At 51.7% G+C, this 6871-nt stretch overlaps 1 pseudogene across 1 annotated transcript; it reads left to right on the forward strand.

Moving 5' to 3' along the window:
* The first annotated feature begins 153 nt into the window (after window positions 1-153).
* LOC103876602 lies at window positions 154-5852 on the forward strand (annotated as a pseudogene). Its single transcript, XR_635898.3, has one exon. The product of XR_635898.3 is annotated as a nuclear receptor-binding factor 2 pseudogene (transcript).
* The last annotated feature ends 1019 nt before the right edge of the window (window positions 5853-6871 follow it).

A 6871-nucleotide genomic window follows, 5' to 3' on the forward strand; every position in this document is an offset into this window, starting at 1 on the left:
GCGTCAGTCATGCTGAGCCCAGCGTCTCACGTTCCTCCTTTAGGAGCATTGGTTGACTCCAATCAGTTGCAGCACCTTCACAGGATGGCTCTCCATGGGTCCTGGGGGCCCAACCTCTTATATGGCCCCTAAGCCAAAAGGACTCAAGAAAGGAAGTGACCAGGCACTGACCCTCGTTTGCAGGAGGACTTGGCCATTCCCTGAGCTGTCCCACAGCACCTGCCGGCCAGGGCCCAGGGCACAGAGCGAGACTCTGTCTTTTCCTCAAGAAGACACCGTGGGGGGGGGAGGGAGAGGTAGACACCACCAACCTCATCCCATGACCAGGGGCTGGCGACGCTCAGAGGCCCGTGAGTGTGTTCTCCACCCGGAAGGGTCGGTGCCGGCTCCCTGGACCCAGGGGAAGATGGCGCAGGCCGTGGCCCGGCCTGGGGAAGGAACTGAAGCCACCCTCCTGGAGAGAAACTGACACCTCCCCCGTTCCTGTTAGGAAGGACCTCAGGAAAGAACTGGGATCAGGCAGCCTGGGGTGGCGGCCTCCTGGCCCCTGAGAAGGATGTCAGGCCGCAGAAGGGAGCGGATGGGCATGAAGCTTGGGAAGGGGGCGCCAGAGGAGGCAAGGCCTGTGCAGAGGCAGCACCGGAGGCCACTGCAGTGACTCCACCACCCAGCAGCGCCGCCATGAGTCAGGAAGTGGGAGGCCAGGCAGGAGGGGCTGTGATGGCCCAGGTGCCAGGAGAAAGGGCTGAGGGGACAGTGCAGGCGTCCAGAGAGGCCTCGCGGGGACAGGCTGAGAAAGTCACAGGTGGGGATGGGTTTTCTCTAGAGTTGTGTGTGGCCTGAGGACAGTGCAGCAAGGAGGGCCCGTGGTGAGCGCATGCAGCCGAAGCGACAGCTTGGACTCCTTTGTGGGACAAGAGCCTCTCAAGGCCACTGCAAGGTGTTCAGAGAACAAGGCCTGTGAGGATCTGCTGTGCCTGCAGCTGGTCAGTAGAACACTGGGTGTGCAGGGCCAGGGTGGGAAGGAGGAGAGCCGCATGGATGAAGGAGCCGGGCCTGCCCAGCAGTGCCTTTTGGGAGGGCAGGCAGGATGGGATGTGCAGCTGTGACCTGCCCGGCATAGAACTCCTTCCGGCCGGGGAGAGGAGGTCCCTACTAGCCAGAATGGACCAGGAGGTCCCAGAAAGACCTGGGAGTAAGTGGATTGAGTTGGGCCTTAGAAGGAGAGCCAGGAACAGGCCAGGGGAGTTGGAGCCTGGCCAGGTATGGAGAGAGCAGGGTACACTTGCTGCACCTGTGAGAGGAGCCAGGGGTGGCCCTGGTGGCCTGGGCCCACTTAGCTGGCTGCAAGTCATTACTACAGGCTCTGGATGGAGAGTGCAGAGTAGCACGCTCCTGCTGTCACTCCCTTCTCCAAGTCCACAAAGAGGCAAGAAAGGGAGGATTTTAAACCCAATCCATACTGCATGGCGGGTGAGAGCAGAGGAGCAAACAGCACTTTTGGATCCTGGAAAGCAGAGGATGAGTGAGTGTCCCAGGCATCACTGACCTGAGAAAGGCGACTCCAAAGCCAGCAGCAGCAACAGCTGAAACTGCCCTAGCCTACACCACAGGACCCCCAGCTCTGGGACTGAGCAGCACCGGGGACCTCTGGGCTGGGGTGGAGAGGGATGGCTGGAATCACTGTTGCAAACAATATATTCAGTAGGCAGGCAGCTCCCTAGATTCCACCATGGTCTGCAGAGGCCAACACCTGTCCTGACATCTTACCAGCGGGCCCTGGAGAGCCATCTCCTACAGAGGCAAAACGAAGGGTCTCTGGGCCAGGACCAGGCCTGTTCAGGGGGATGTGTGGCTAAGTGCATAAGGGGTGCTGAGACTAGCCCTCGTGTCCAGGCAGTCCCCAGGGAATGGATAGCCAGGCCCTCCCCTTCCAGACCAGAAATGAGAAGACTCCATCTAATCTCATTGCATGACCAGGGACTGGTGAAGCTGTCAGTTCTCTCTCCATCCCAGCAGGAGACAACCCGACCTCAGAGATCCCTCAACCCAGGGACCCAGCCAGGCCACCCTCCAGAGCATCTCAGTCTGCAAGCCCCTTGGTATACTTGGAGCTTCCAGTCACCCCGCTCATGCCTATCCATGCACAGCCAGGGATTGCCCTTCATGGAGGAAAACTTCCTGAAACAAACAAGAAACAAGCTCCGTGGGGAACACAGACCGTGGAGGAAAAAGAAAGCTGTAGACAAAGATAGTGGACACCTTCATGGAGGTGCGAGAGCCATCGTGAAAGGAGAGGAGGTTCTAAAAAGTTCCTAGAGAGCAAAATAAGGGCCCTTGGGGGCACAATGATTGCCACCATGGAGACACATTTCGGTGCCACTGGAGTAAAAACACTGCAGACGGGTGAGCTCTCAACAGATAAATGTCCCTCACCTTCTTTCTCAGGAAAGATGGGCAGAAATGAGGGCAGAAGCCACAGAGAGGAAACCGTGGTGACAGGACCCAGGGTCCTCCAAGCTGCAGTGGAGCAAGTGCTCGGGACAGTGGCGAGGGAGCAGTTCAGCCCCAGGGTGGTGCCTGGCAGCCCGTCTCGGGACGTCCCGCCCAGGGCAGCAGTACAGCAACATGGATAGAAAGCCGAATTCCCCAGAAGAGCCTGAGAGAACACTGAAGTGCTTGGCATAGAGCCTCGGGTTGGATTCATAGTACGTACAGAATGATCCACATGTGAAGATAAGACGATTATTGGCTTCAGAGAAAACAGCAGTGCAAGCAAGAAAAGGTAGCTAGTCCCAGTTTACGATCTGGCAATAGCGTTTACACAGTCGTCACGATAGAAATGCCGAGTCAGGATGTAGTTTACCGTAGAACTCTATCAGGAGGCTGGAAGATAGGGAATGCAGTTGGTGAAATGGAAGCTAAATGCTCTTTTTCCTCAGTGGGAAGGTGTGGCTTGAAGATGATTATAAACTCTCTTTCTGCCTCTTGAATCTTGCCAGGCTCCGGGGCTGCTAAGCTAATAATGTGGCAGAAGGGACACTGCCAGTTGCAGGCCCAGGCCTTCGAGACTGGCAGCTTCCCCGTCTCTGGAAACCCACCTGCCCTTCTGTGAGGAAGCCCAAGCAGCTCTGGAGAAGCCCTTGTGGAGGGGCTGCTCTCAGCCCACAGCCGGCACCAGGTGGGCAGCCATGCAGACCCCCAGCCTGCAAGCCAGACCCGCTGAGGCCTCAGAGTACACACAGGCAGTCCCATCAGCCCTGCCCAGATGGCAGTTTTGTGATCAAAATATAGACAATAGACTATCATTGTTTAAGGTTGTTTGGGGGTAGTTTGTCACACAACAATAGATAGTAGAACATTAGTAGACTCTGTGTGTGTGTGTGTGTGTGTGTGTGTGTGTGTGTGTGTGTGTGTGGCATATATATATAGCATATATATATAGCTTAAAATTCAGACATGAAGAAGTATCTTATTTAGCAACAGTGGTAAATATTAAAATAAAAAACCAAGAGAGGGGAAAGTGGTTGCCTCGGAGATGGGAAAATGCGAGGAGGGAGACAGGGAACTGCTGTTTGTTTTGTTTTAACCTCGTAGATCGGTTTGATACTTTAAACTACATTCACTTATAATTTGGACAAAAGTAAAAGCTGAAGTTGAAAAAAAATGTATTCATGCTTAGCACAGGAATGATCCACAATTGGCTTCCAAGGCTTTTACATTCAGCATAAGGTGTATGAAACAGTCCACTATTCTAGCAACAGATAAAATTCCTACTGACACGCAACCTCAGGTTCCCACTCGGTTAGAAGGCTGCGTATGGTCTTCTACTTAAAGCCTCAAGTAACAGTCATGGCAGTGACAAATCCTCATTGCCTCCATGGAACCTCTAGGCTCATGTGTGAGCCCAGGCTGGGCTGGGGTCCCTGGGAGCCCAGGGTGAGTGGCCAGTCCCTGGGCAACTCCGTGAGCCAGGAGCGGCTGTGTCACCTGCACGGTCGATGGGTCTCTTCTGCAGAAGAGTGTGCCCCAGTCCTTGCTGGGCACAGATGTAAGAGGTGTTCATGGGTCAAAATCACAGATTTCAAGGGCTGATAGGAGTCAGAGTGGGGACTGGGAGGGCTGAGGCAGGTTAAAGATTTGAGAGGGGCTGCTGTCTCCGCAGCTGCGTCACACTGCTCTACTGTCCCCTCCATGTTCCCCCACTGCGGCCTCCCCTGGGGTCTTGTGGAAGTAACTGAAGGCCCCTCAACCTGGCTCATCATCAGAGCAGACTGTTGATTAGCTGCGGGCAAATATGAAGAGGCGATTTCCTGTCACTGAAAGGCCGTGGTGTGTCTTTCTGAAGCTACGGAGCTGACGCAGGCTGAGCAGGCTGACCTTCCGCTGGAACTGCACAGGCATAGCCATGCGAAACCGCGCCGGTTTGCCCAGGAGACGCGGACAAGGGCCCAGTAGAACGCAGACAAGGATGGGGCTGCCCATCTTCAGGCCTCTCACAGCCCCTCTGCTGAAGATGCAGAAGCACAGCCCTCCACAGAGGAACGCCCGCCCGAGACTCAGGGCGTCTGTGACAGGGATCCAGACACACGACTGTTCTTACTTCAGCAAAAGACTGAACCAGCAGAGCCGTGTATTGGAAGCAAAGCCTCAAAGCACGATGAACACCTGTAGAGGAGCAGGCAACCCAGTTGCAGGTTTGAAGAGGCATGTGGAATTCCTTGTGGCAGAGAAGGAAAGATTAAGGAAAGAAAGTGTAAACAGGTAAAGGCTGAAAAGGCCAGACTTCTAAAAGGTCCAGTAGAAAAGGAGCTGAATGTGGGTGCTGATTTTGTAGAAAAGTCAGTTACGGAGCGTGCCTCTGCATTCGAAAACCGCTACACCCTCTTCAGCCTTGCAGAGGTTTGCAGCAGATGCCAGGAACGTCAAGTACGTTCCAGTACCCGATCTTCTCCCTCGGATTTTCCATCTCCAGAGCGTCCCCTTACGGAGCGCTCTCAGGATATTCTGAAAGTATTTGTGAGTAATTAAAATGGAAGGCCATAGAAGAAGGGAGAAGAGGAAATAGTACTAAATAATACAGTTAATGCAGCAACAAACAATGAAAAGGGAAAGCCACAGGCAAGGGTAATGCTGGAAATGCCTCGTCATCTGGCGTACTGTGGGAGACGAGGCATTGCCAGGACGTGGGGAACAGTCACTGTGAAGCGTGTCGCATATCGGATTCACTGACTTGAGCTAATGATGCCGACCTGGCAGACACTAAACTCATGGAGGGTCAGTTTCTCCTGATACCAACCAAATGGCTTGCTGGAAGATTTTTTTCAAGCAGCAATTATTTTTCTTATCGTCAGGGTTAAAATGTTTAAAAGTATGTTATGTGTAATTAATCTATAATGCCATAAATGATCATGCAAAACCTAAATATTAAAATGACGGCCTGAGGGGCTGCTTCGTATTTGAAACATACTTTGTCTCAGGCATTGATGTATGCATTTTGTTAATGATGTTGTGTTTAAGGTGTGTAAGACACTCCTTTCTAGATGAAACCATATGTGCCACACTGTGCACTACTCGTAACAATGATAACCTCAAGACTATCAGGAGAAATGTTTAAATTTCCGTGTTATGAAGAAACCAAATTATTAGTTATGCTTCTTAACACCAGTTACCAGTTTACATAATTAATAAGGGTGCATTTTAAGTTCTAACTCTGTTTATTGCATAATGCATCATTTGAAAATACCAAGGAAGTCTGTTCTTTGTTTTTAATGATCCGCGAGTGGAAGGAATGCTAGTTGGCAGTATTTGATTGTAAGAAATCAATAAAGTAATTGTATTTTTTAAAAAAAGATCTGAGCCCTGGTGGAGGCAACAGGACGCGATGACTTTCACATTCAAGGTGGTTCTGGAGAGCGATGCCTTTCACATTCAAGAAGGTTCTGGAGACGAGAGGTGATTCTTGGAATGATGAGCTTCAATTTGCACATGCCTGAGTTGAGGTTCTGAATTTAAAACCTTATTGTAAGATCATCTCTTTGTACCTTCTCTCTTTTTAAGGGTTTTTATAGTTTGGTGGCAGTTTGTGGTTTTGTTTTGTTTTTAATATTTAGAAAGTCACTTTAGGAGAAACATCCATTTAAATAATTTATTTTACTTTAGAACGTTGTTTTTCTCAGCCAGGCTCATGAACTGTGTTGTGTTCTTTAACATTCACAAATTGTGTATTGCTTGGTTCTGGAAACCAGTTAGCCAAATAATTGAGACCCCACCAGAAATTGAAGTGCAAAATAGAACAGGAAAGCAAAACTCTCCATTAGTGTATTCAGCTTAACAGGTTTTCAACCTACCAGTCGTCCTCCTGGTTCTTATGATACAAGATCAAGGTTAAACCACTGAATACAGTTACAGTGTCCTTGACTTCATAAGCTTTCCTTTCCACGCATCCATATAGATGCCCGAAGCACCGTTCACGGCAGAATTTAGTCTTGTCCCGCACTCTCAAAGGACAACCATGAGCTAGGACTTGGCTGAACCACACACCTACCAGGTGCCCCTGCCTGTGCTGCCATCCTTGGGCCAAGGGGAGGCCTGGCCCCTGCCACTTCAGCAGGGGTGAAGGGTCAGTCCACTTGGGGCTCAGGGTGCCTGTCTGAGCGCCCCCTCCCTGAACCCGCTCCTGTGCCTGCAGCTTCCCACAGGCTGAGGCCCCAGTGCCCTGCTTGTGCTGCTGAGGGGGCTCCACAGCCTGTTGAGAGGCCTCCCCAGGAAGCCCGTGGGGAGGAGGTTGGGGTGTCTCCTGCCTTGGGGGTGGGACAGTCCCTTCTTGTTCCCACCCCAGGTACCTGACCCAAGTTCTTCTGTGTGTGAG

The sequence above is a fragment of the Papio anubis genome, chromosome 10 (genome assembly GCF_008728515.1).
Source record: "Papio anubis isolate 15944 chromosome 10, Panubis1.0, whole genome shotgun sequence".
Taxonomy (NCBI): Eukaryota; Metazoa; Chordata; class Mammalia; order Primates; family Cercopithecidae; genus Papio; species Papio anubis.